We start from the raw sequence: 12,437 nt of genomic DNA, 5'->3' as shown, positions 1-12,437 counted from the left end.
CTGGTGGCACAACAGGGATATATGTGATGTTTATCGCTCCACTGCAGGTCCGGAACCCCACTGCTGCAAATCCATCCACTATGTCCTACATATTCTCGAGAGTCACAGTCCTGCATAGCAAGAGATGATTAATGGCCCTGCACACTGGCATGACAATGGCCCCCACAGTGGATTTTCCAACTCCAAAATGATTTTCCACTGACCAGTAGAAATCTGCATTGCAAGTTTCCACAGTGCGATCACTACTCACTTCTCCACTGTCAATGTAGCTCTCATTCTGGTGTCCCGGTGCTGGAGGGTTGGGGTGAGCTCAGCTCACAGATCCAGAAATGTGGCTTTTTGCATCCAAAAGTTCTGCAGCCACTGCTCATCATCCCAAACCTGCATTACAGTGGGATCCCACCAGTCAGTGCTCGTTTCTCAAGCCCAGAAGTGGCTCTCCACTGTCTACAGCTGCCCAGAGAACACCACCAGCAATCTTGAATTGGTTTTCACTATGTCCCACAGCAGTCTTTCCTCCAGGAAATTGTCATTTCCCCTGCTGCTGTGGTTCTTCCTGCGACTCTGCAAATACCAGAGAATCTTGTATCCTGTGCTTGCAATGCTCATGACAGTAGCACAGTAACTCCTCACTTAGAGTCATCCTGGTTAACGTTGTTTCATTGTTATGTTGTTTGATCAATTAGGGAACGTGCTTGTTTAAAGTTGCACAATGCTCCCTTACAAAGTTGTTTGGCAGCCGCCTGCTTTGTCCACTTGCTTGCAGAAAGAACAGCCCATTGCAGCTAGCTGGTGGGGGCTTGGAACCAGGGTGGACCGGCAGCCCCCCTATCAGCTCCCTGCTCCCCTAAGTTCCCTGTGCGGCACCCGCGCAGCAGGCTATCAATTGTCCAGCAGTTTAGCTGTCCTTCCCCCACTGCCATATGCTGCTCCTGCCCTTGTGCCTTGGAGCTGCTCCCGGGAGCCTCCTGCTTGCTGTGCGGGGGTGAAGGAGTGGGCGGGAAGGAGAAGAGGGGTGCTAATGTCAGGGTGTCCCCCTCACCCTGTTCTTGTACCTCATTGGGTCATCTCCACAGAGCTGGGGGGATGGGACATGACAGGGCTCAGGACAGAGGGAGCTTGCTGGCAGCAGCTGCTGTCTCAACTTGCTGATCTACTTAAAAAGGCAATGTACTTAGAGTGAGGTCAACATACTTAAAGGGGCAATGCATCACACACACACACACACACACACACACTCTGTCTGTCTGTCTGTCTGTCTGTCTGTTTTTATCTGCCATGCTGTCTTCCCTCCCTCTATTTGTGCTGCCTTGTAGAGTATGAGGCTACATTAACAACAATGCGTTAACCCTTGAGGGCTCAGCTGACTGATAGTTCATCATTTAGCAGTAAGGCATTCTCTGGGAAATATCCCACCCTCTTCCACCCTCTGACTTCACCACCTCAACCAAGCTTCACAATCATCATTGCTGTGTACAGTATTAAATTGTTTAAAACTTACACACACACACACACACACACACACACACACACACATATTATATATATTCTTTTGTTTGGTGAAAAAAATTTCCCTGGAACCTAAGACCCTCCTCCACCCCCCGTTTACATTAATTCTTATGGGGAAATTGGATTCGCTTAACATAGTTTTGTTTAAAGTAGCATTTTTCAGGAACATAACTACAACATTAAGCGAGGAGTTACTGTATGTAGTTGTCCAGTTTCCATGCTTCTGTCAGAGATGGTGGACAGGGGTTCATAGGATTTTTAAAAAAGATGTGAAAAATTATGCAATATAAATGGTATTATGGGATGGAGAAAGCTGCATGCTGGGAAGTTGACCCCTTGCTCCCATTCACACCTGTGCAACTTGTTTCTGCCTCACCATGCATTGCCAAAACTTCCCAAAAGAGAGTGTGCTGGATGGAGGCAAGTTACATGGTGAGATACCTACCCATGGTGCACCACAGTGTGCATCGACTCACTCATTCCTGGTGAGTACCTGGATTGGAAATGCAAGAAGCCAACTATGCATCCGCAGAAGTGATGTACTAACTGTAGTAGTTTTATGCCAATGTAACTTGTGTCAGCCAAAGTTTGTAGTGTGGACAGTATTTCTGGCCATGTCTACATTTCTGATACCTGCAACACACCTTCCAGCAGGACCAATGTAACCTTAGCGTATCCCAATACTGAAGAGCAAGGGACTCCCTGATATCTGGTAGCATTTCAGCTGGCCTGATCAGTTCAGTGTACTCCAATTCATTAGTATCATAAACTATATCTGATATGTCATGTAAGGTATCCTTGGAAAACTAACACACTGATTATTAATATTCTTGCATGGTATAGGTACGATCAATGCCCAAAGGACCATACAATGTGAAGGATGTGTTGGACTAAAATGTGTTTACCAGACAAGTCTGTGGAGTGAGTAAACAGGTTTCCCAAAAACACAGGACAAGCTGATGCCTCCAGTCAGGTGTAATCAGAGTTGATTGGTAATCAGATGTTAAGTGGCTGTTCGTTTGCATCCGAGGGGGCAGGAACAGATCAATTTGCATTTTAGCAAACACCAGCAGTGTTGCCAACTCCACGTAGCAGGAAGTCACCAGACGAACCCTGAAAAGTCACTAGATGTAGCTGTTTAAGCACTCAAAAGGAGTCAAAAATGTCACCGAACAAAATTTCCAGAGACTTCAACAGAGAATTACACAGACATACAGGCGAGTATAGTCACAAAATCATTCACAAGCAGCTTAATAGTGTTAATAAAATCTATTCCATGCTCTTCTTACTACATTCTGTTGCACACCAGAAGCAACTACAACCGTACACTGTCATCATCAGGGGGGCGCCCTCTGCTCATTGGGAGGAAACTGCAGCCCTCTGCTCATTGGGAAGGGCGCTCTGTACACTGCAGCCCAGGTTGGCTGGGGTTAGTTAATTTCAGCTCAGCCTCCCTTTCTTGCCAGCCTGGATTTGAGCCGACAGGTGAGCGAAAGGGAGAGCCCAGAGCCAGAGTGAAGAGGGCATTCACCTGACCTGAGCTCAGCACTTCAGGGAGCCAAAAAAGTAGATTTCAAAACAAAAATCTGCTATCCGGATCCCTTCCCCCCATTTCCAGAGTTTCATTTCTGAAAACAGCTGGGCAGCTCACCCCAGGCTAAGCCAGGGGAAGGAGTAAAGGGGAACTGAAATCAAGTTAGCTCCACTTTTGATCCTGTAGTAAGAGCTTCATTCCTGGAGGCACAGTGCTCCCCCCCATCCCATTGGGGCACATGGCCCTGTCTCGTCCCACCCCATCTTCCATCCGTGCGGCTCTCCTCGCTGGCAAACTGCCCTGCCCTGCCCACCCGCCTCATTAGCCATCTTTCCCTGCATCACAGGGTGTGCTACGTACTTCAGAGCAGCAAGAAAACACATTTGTGTAAAAACAAGCCCTGGCTAATGTGCTGCTCTCTCCAAGTGCGCCTGGCTTTAGCAAAGTATTCAATTAGCCGCCACAGATTTCTTTTCCTCACCTGCAGATTATAGTGATCTCAGCCCAAGAAGCCATGGAATGTGATTCCTTCTGAGGACATGCTCAATTGAGACGTAATGACATTGACTTGTGCAGCAGAATGTAGTAAGGAGAGCATGGAATGGATTTTATTAACACTATTGAGCTGCGTGTAAATGATTTTGTGACTACTTTCTCTGAATGTCACTGTAATTGACAGTGAAAGTTGCTAGATTTGTCACTGGTCAGTTTGATACATACTTTCTTGCTAAGGAAACCAAAAAGTCACTAAATCGGCAATGCTGAACACCAGCATGGGGAAAAACCAGCATGGGGCTTCCTTCACCACCAGACTCCATGTCTCCTTCCTCACAGCTTAAAGAAACTTTATTTTGGAGGGTAACCTTCAGAAGAATCCATTTCAGAGGTTCCACTGGACTATACAAGAGAAGGACAAAGAACCCCAAGTTATTTCTCCTAAGAAAACGAGAACCGAACACTCTAGGCTTTGTGGGAGATCCTAACCAAAGGGATGGTCAGCTTGTAATCAAAGCTGGTGGAAACCAGGCAGTGACTGCTGCAGGAGGCAAACTACTGATGCCAGAGTACTGGATCAGGGTTGCACAACATACACACAAAGAGTGCATGCTCATTGCTTACTGTGAGCATCCCAAGCAAGGAGCTGCAGCAGCAGAGCATTTAAAGCACTTAGGGTTACAGGGCAAGTGGTGACACAACCACTCATTGGTCTGTATTGCACCCTAGAATTTGAGCACTAAATTTGACTTTTGACCCCCGAAACATTTCATAAATCATAAAGGGGCATCAACCCAATTTTGTTTTTCTTTGCAGGTTACCTTCAAATTATAGTAGTTCCTTTGTTGAGCCTAAAAAAATTTGTCCTTGCTCTACCTTAATCATGGAAGAAAGTCATTCACGAGATAGGGTAAAAAAGCAAGAACTCAACAGAAAGGAAAAAATACTTAATTCAAAGCAGAAAGGTCTTTACAATTTACTGTAATACAGTGTTTTTAAATAATGGCAGTCCAAATTATCAAATGATTTCATAGTAAAAATTCAGAACTCAATATATTTTTAAACTTCCTAAGTTCAAATCATTATTTTGATTTCTGTTTATTTAAAATTAGCACGTTCTTTGGACAAGCACTCTATTGGACAGCAAATTTCTGAAATGTTTTTTGAAAGCTTGGATTTCCCTTGATTGTAGTGCTATCACTGCTTTTGTGAGAGCCAAAGGAAGAAAGCTTGCATTCATAAGAACAACAACATCTGTGAAGTATGAAGAGCAAGTTGGAATGATGAACTCCAATGCGGATGAGTGAATGGATTGTTCAGTACATTTGTTTAGTTGGCAGTATCTTGTGTTGTGTTTGTGCTGGCTTAGGGGTAGTGTGTATCAGTTTTATTGAGAGCATAAAGAGTTCTGGGAAAGTGTTCCGGTGCTGGATTTTTGTCAAATGAATAATAATAAATCTAGCCATGAATGATTTCAGTTGGTATCAGAAGAGCCATGTGAAGCAGAGTTTTAACAAATGCCTAGAGGGACATATGTAGACTCTGAAGAGGGCTGTACCTTCCTGTCTTACGTTACATGGTTTGTTGTTGTTGTTTTTGTTTTTACTGTAAATGGGCACTTCAACATTGAAACCATAGTGTGGATTTATAAGAGAGTAATCTAGGCCAGTCAGACTTTGGAATTGTTTTAACATTGTGGTATTCTCTTCCCCACCCCATCCCTCTCAATTGGTAGCAGGGAAGGGTGTTGATAATACACGCATAACTCTATATGCAGTGGAGATGTCAGTGTTCAGAATGTTGTCCTTGTCAATTTCTCTCATTTGTTCCCCTTTCCTGTCTTCCTTTCTTTTTAGAGAAGTATCCATCCACCCCTCCCCCCACGCTTCTGTAACGGAGAGAATGGCTTGTCCAAGATAGCAGTGGCAGAATGAGTATTTGAGCTGAGGAGTTCTTGTTTTCCAGGCTCTGGTTATGCTGCCTTTCTAATGCCAGTTACATTAACGGTGCCTTTATGTTCAATGAAAAATGTTAGCAGTGTCCTAACCATGGGGTGGCATAGCTCAATCTATGTATAAACAGAAGTTCTAATCCTCCGTACTCTAGAGCAGGGGTGGCCTCCTGAGAAGGAGCCAGAATTTACCAATGTACATTGCCAAAGAGCCACAGTAATACGTCAGCAGCTCCCCCCTGGCTTCCAGCGCCTCCTGCCCACCGGCAACCCTGCTGATCAGCGCTTCCCGCTCCCTCCCCCACACCTCGCAATCAGCTGTTTCATGGCATGCAGGAGGCTCTCGGGGGGAGAAGCGAGGGTATTGCAGGCTCAGAGGAGGGGGTAGGAAGGGGTGGAGTGGGGGCAGGGCCTGTAGCAGAGCCAGGGGTTGAGCAGTGAGCAGCCCCCCAGCACATTGGAAAGTTGGCGCCTGTAGCTCCAGCCCCAGAGTCGGTGCCTATACAAGGAGCCGCATATTAACTTCTAAAGAGCCGCAGGTTGGCCACCCCTGCTCCAGAATGAACTTGCTCTAGTCCTTTACTTATGGTAGAGGAAATGTGGTGGCTGAAGGAAAACCTGATTTCTTCCTTATACCCTTTGTCATACTCTACATTTTCTTGAAGATTCAACTCAGCCTTCCAGAGATCTTTACCTATGTGATTCCCTACCATGTTTTTGACTTGTATCCTCTTTCCTTAACTTACTTTCTTAGAATCTAACCAATATTAAGAATTAATTTTGTCATACTTCACTTGGAAATACATTGTAATTGGACAGTGTCCCACTGATTACAGAAAATGGGGCTCAGATACTTAACAGCAATGATTATAACACTCTCCCTTCATTAGCATAGACTAATTTATATGGCCTTTCTATTCCCCTATTGCTCGTTAGGCTACCCGATGCCCAAATTTTATTTTCTTGTCCAGGATTGGTGAGGTGTCATGGGATAAACTATCTTTTGTCTTCTGTTGTAGTATTACTCTCATTTTTGTCTTTTTTTCCCATCTTCTTCTGTATGATAACATCTTTCTTCCTCCCCAAAAGAGCTTCTAAATTAGGTATTAGTAGTTCTAGGGTCCAACGCTAGCCACACTTCTCTCATCAAATGCAAATAGTGCTATGAGCATTTCCTCATGGGAAAGTGTATCATGCTGTCCTAGGACAATTTAAAAAAGGAAAAATTTTGCAATTTTGGATCAGGATTACATGTCCTGCTGCAGCCTGAAATGATCCCTGAACCTTATGTTCACAAGTGAAAAATAGTACCACAATGTTATGCATTTAAATTCCACTTTGTGTTGCATCTTTGTCATGTATGCTTACCCTGTAGTTGGGGTCAGTAACAAGTTAAAAACCTTACACAGTCTACTGATAAAGCAGTTTAGTGGCTCTATCCTCAGTGTTATTAGTCGCTTGTAATTACAGTGATGTCTAGGAAGAAACACTAAGTCTCTGGACAGCTGCTGCCCTACAACATAACATGTGACCATTCCAGATATTTTTGTACTAGTGCAGTGGTTCCCAAACTTTAACAACCTGTGAACCCCTTTCACTGAAATGTCAAGTCTCGCAAACCCCCTCCTAAAAATGAATGTTTCCAGGGATTTTCTCCTTTACCTGAGTATAAATTATAAAAGCAGTGATCTTGGAAATATAAAATTTGTTTTTATGACATGCTTATTACACACTATTTATTATTATTATTTATCATTACAGTATTTTTATTACATTATGACAGTGGTTCCCAAACTGGGGTTCGTGAACCCCTGGGGGTTCGTGAAATGTTACAGGGGGTTCTCAGGAAAAAATTCCCTAATGGCGGACAGAACTGTCCCTAGGGATCTTGGGCAGCACAGGGCCAGCAGCCCAGAGCCCCTGGACTTCCAAGAGCTAAGCAGCTCAAAGCAAGCCTATCTATCACACTGAGGAGATTTAAACTTCAAGACTCCTTATAAGAAATGGAAAGGGAGGTGGATATTTTTTGATATTTTTAAAATTAAATAGGCAGCTAGTATTGTTTTTAAAATTATTATGAAGAAAAAGTTTAAGCTTTGTTGTAACGTGCGTTGTTTGCCTGGACTGCTCAAGACCTGAATGCTTGTGTAGGAGGAACTCTTTGAGTTGGCTTCTTAAATACCTTCATGCTGTTTCACATCTGATACTCCTTGATGAAACATAGGAGCCTTGTCTTATAACAGGCTTATTCAAAGTGATACAAGCTACGAAAGTGAGATCTTGGAAGAGTGTTGCCATTTTCATAATGTAATAAAAAAACTGTAATGATAAATAATAATGAATAGTGTGTAATAAACAGTGTCTCATAAAAACAAATTTTATATTACCAAGATCACTGCTTTTATAATTTATATTCAGGTAAAGGAGAAAATCCCTGGAAATATTCATTTTTTAGGAGGGGGTTCACGACACTTGACATTTTAGCGAAAGGGGTTCACAGGTTCTTAAAGTTTGGGAACCACTGCATTATGAAAACAGCAACACTCTTCCAAAATCTCACTTTCGTACTTTGTATCACTTTGAATAAGCCTGTTATAAGACAAGGCTCCTATGTTTCATCAAGGAGCATCAGATGTGAAACAGCAGGAAGGTATTTAAGAAGCCAGCTCAAATCATTCCTCCTACAGAAGCATTCAGGTCTTGAGCAGTCCAGGCAAACAACGCACGTTACAACAAAGCTTAAACTTATTCTTTATAATAATTTTAAAAACAATACTAGCTGCCTATTTAATTTTAAAAACAGCAAAAAATATCCAGCTCCATTTCCATTTCTTATAAGGAGTCCTGACATTTAAATCTCCTCAGTGTGATAGATACGCTTGCTTTGATCTGCTTAGCTCTTGGAAGTCCAGGGGCTCCGGGCTGCTGGCCCCCTGCTGTCCAAGGTCACTAGGGACAGCTCTGTCCGCCATTAGGGATTTTTTTCCGGAGAACCCCCTGTAACATTTCACGAACCCCCAGGGGTTCACGAACCCCAGTTTGGGAACCACTGTACTAGTGCAAATAGATATATCTCTCATAAGCCACTGAGATCTTATTCAGTCTTGACAGAGAAATGTTAAACAAGTATCAATACTTTGAAAAGGTAAAATGTAAGAACTAGCTAAGTTTATGGGACAGTCATTTTGTTCTTTGTACAGTACCTAGCACAATGGGGGCTTGGTCCGTGACTAGGGCTCTAGGCATTTACTGTAATTCAAGTAAAGAATAATATATTCTTGGCAAGAAAAGTGGCAAACTCCAGGACTTTGTTAAAAGAGAAATTGTTCTATGTCATACTCCTTCAGGAACAATCTAGTAGTATATTATATTAAAAAAATCCTTATTTTAAAAGAACATTAAGGTTGCAAAGTCAAGGACTTGTGTTAGTTAACCTTGATTCTGACATTTTTTGTGCAACCTTAATTTTGCCCCTTTCTGCATATGCATTATGATAGTCTTTTTAATTATATGATGACAAACTTACCCCCCCCCCCCCCCCCGGACAGGATTCCTACCCATTCAGTGCATAGGATAGACAGTTCTCCAATGAACAGCTATTCCATGTTTTATTTTATCCTAGTTCAATGTGTGGCTTCATGCCTTATTTACTGCCACTATTCAAACCATGCTTTGACAGAATTATTAATTTCCTCGTGGGCTCTTCTGTGAAGCTCATCACTACAATATCTGAGTCTTTCACAAACAGTAATTAATCTTAACAGTATCCCTGCAAAGGGGTGGTGTTACCATTTTAAGGTGAGGAAGTAAAGCTCAGAGATATTAAGATAAAAAGTATCCATGAATTTTGGGTGCCTAATTTGAGACATCAAGAATTTAATAATTTAGAGTACTAGGCATTCTACATTATACAACTCCCATTGACTTTCGTTGCCGCTAGAACAGTGGTTCTCAACCTTTCCAGACTACTGTACCCCTTTCAGGAGTCTGATTTGTCTTGTATACCCCAAGTTTCATCTCACTTAAAAATTACTTGCTTACAACATCAGACATAAAAATACAAGAATGTCACAGCACACTATTACTGAAAAATTGCATATTTTTATACTTAGGGTAAAAATCAAAGTAAATCAACTGGAATATAAATATTGCACTTACATTATATTATATAGAGCAGTATAAACAAGTCATTGTATGAAATTTTAGTTTGTACTGATTTTGCTAGTGCTTTTTATGTAGCCTGTTCTAAACTAGGCAAATATCTAGATGAGTTGATGTACCCCCTGGAAGACCTCTGCATATCCCCAAGGGTACACATACCCCTGGTTGAAAACCACTGGATTAGAACACATGCCTTATAGTGATAGATTGAAGGAGCGCACTCTGTTAATATTAACAAAATGAAAATTAAGGGGTGGCTTGATACGAGTCTAGAAATACCTACATGGGAAACAATAATCTGATATTAGAGGGCTCTTCAAAAAAAAGTTATAACACGATCCAATGGCTGGAAGTTGAAGCTGTGAAAATTCAGACTAGAAACAAGGTACAAATTTTTAACAGTAAGGGTAATTAACCATTGGAACAACTTAACAAGGTTTGTGATAGATTCTGCATCCCCAGACATTTTTAGTTCAAGAGTGGATTTGTTTCTAAAAGACATGCTCTAGTTCGAACAGGAATTCATTCTGAGGAGTTCTTTGGCCTGTATTACATAGGTGGTCAACCTAGATGATCACAATGGTCCCTTCTGGCTTTATAATCTATGCATCGCCTAGGCATGTGTGAACTGGAGTTTTTCAGAGGTTTGTAATTTGGGCATATTTTCACAGGGATGGGAAAAGGCACATCCCTGACACACATTTCAAGTCCCTGTTACAGAGCATGTGGACACCTGAGCTTTTCATATAAAGGTTGCCAGAATATTTTAACCTGGACAAAACAAAATATTTTTCTCTAGTCTTGTTTTAGGAAATGGCTGAATCTTTTGGCTGAAATTTTTCAAAAATTTTTCATCCTGAAGCAGGCATGGAAAAACTCACCCCCAAATGCCAGACTTCATAAAAAACTGAAAACAGGGTCATTATAATAAGAAGCGCGCACACGCACATGCATGCACGTTCAGTGGAATATAAAAATAAAGCCTAGATATTAAACATGTAAAATAATTTCTCTTTAAACTTTGGGAATAGCTATTTTTTTACATGATGGATTAAATTCTAGATGTGTACCTAACATAGTATAAAAATGGTATGATTCTAATGTCTTAGTATTTGAGAAAGAGTATGTGATCATGTAAAAACACTGACTTGTAATGCACATACAAAAGAGGACACAGTTAAGGTTGCACAAGCAACCTGAATGTGGTCATTTTCAAACTTTTGAGTGCTTCATTGTGCATCCTTAATGTTTTTAATGTAGCTTTTATAGGAGAATAAGTTATACAGATTTTAAAACGGTACTGCTGATAAATTTTAACTCTCCATTTGTAAATGTAATGGAGGTCATGAAAATGTTTTAACTTCAGATAAGGAGTTAGCATCCTGAAAAGATGGAGCAACACTGTTCTAAACGATGTGGTGTGGAAGGCATCACTTAAATCTCCTGGAGCTTTCAAAATTCTCAAGTATAAATTTTCATATTAAGTGGCTTTTCAAGTCTTCACAGGCTTCTTTGCAAATAACTTTCAGTCCAATTTAACTTACTTTTTAAAAACTTCTACAGATTTCACCCAACCCTACGTCTGACCCAAAGCTATAAGAATTCATCTTTCGTTTACTATTTGGTTTCAGTTGGCCCATCTAGTACTTCAGGACTAAAATTTGGTCTGCCTTAAAGCTTTTTGTAATGTGACAAGTGGGAAAACCCCACACAGGTTCTGCAGGGCAGAAATGGATCCTGGAGACCACTGGCAGTTGGCCTCATCCTATAATGCATGCTGGAAATGCCACATCTGGAGAGAATAAAAAATGATGAAGCAGGCTCCAGATCTTGGTTCGGAGCTAGGATTTAACTAGGAATATTAGGGGAAGCCAAGCATGTGCTTGGACTGGATGTTGTGTTGCCTTATCATTTGTAATTTAATAAAGTCACGAAGGGGATGAGATCTGACTCTACAAGAAGCATAGAGGAGCTATGTCTTAGGGCAGGTGAGAATCATCTGTTCACCCTGGGGAATTGTCCAGTGTTAAATAATACTGAATGGCTCAACCCAAACTGCAGGTCAGATCTTTGGGAGAATTCAGATCCAAGTACTGTGGGTCAGACCCATTGTGCTTTCAGTAAAGTAAGTCTTTAATTTTTATTATTTGTTTGGAGGTTTTTTTTTTTTTTCTTAAATTGTGAACACATTTGTCAAAATATTTGGTGTTTGATTCAAATACCAGAACAAGTCTATTTCTGTGATGGTTCCACCTATATACACACACAAGAAGACCATCCCCTCCCTCAAACAGCTACATTGTAACATATTTTGCAGCAAGTTCTACTTTAAAATGAAATTAGAAGACTTCAAGGACTAGTTGGACATTTGGAAAGCAATTTTTAAAGCTTTGTTCTAGAACACCATCACTAGCACATGACTTAAGAATAAAAACTCATTGTAATGACTCACACATTCCCTGAGGATAACTGTCTCTTGGTGAACAGTGTTGACAGATTTAGGTTATCTCCGCATGCGATGCAGTGTGATACAACCTGATAGCTATAAGAAATAATAATTGTGTTTTATATTCTTGTATCAGATAACTGCTTAGAACAGACTTTTAAAAAGAAATGTTCTTACAGTAAGGATTTTCTATGACTAAGGCTGATATTGGCAGATGTAGGTTAGAGAAAATGGCTAAACATATTGTATATGAAAATTAAGTTTAACCCTAGTATGCCTATCGCACTGTCAATTGTTTTGTTAGAATTTTTGATGCAAAGAACACTTCTGCTTTTTGGTAT

At 41.2% G+C, this 12,437-nt stretch overlaps 1 protein-coding gene across 1 annotated transcript in view; it reads left to right on the top strand.

Annotated features, from left to right (window-relative positions):
* Positions 1-12,437, top strand: part of LOC113406135 (sodium/hydrogen exchanger 7) — a 115,229-nt gene that overhangs the window by 33,652 nt on the left and 69,140 nt on the right. The window lies entirely within an intron of this gene.

Source organism: Terrapene carolina, unplaced genomic scaffold (assembly GCF_002925995.2).
Source record: "Terrapene carolina triunguis isolate 2854851 unplaced genomic scaffold, T_m_triunguis-2.0 Scaffold23, whole genome shotgun sequence".
NCBI classification, from domain to species: Eukaryota; Metazoa; Chordata; order Testudines; family Emydidae; genus Terrapene; species Terrapene triunguis.
This window is presented reverse-complemented; position numbering and strand designations above follow the sequence as displayed.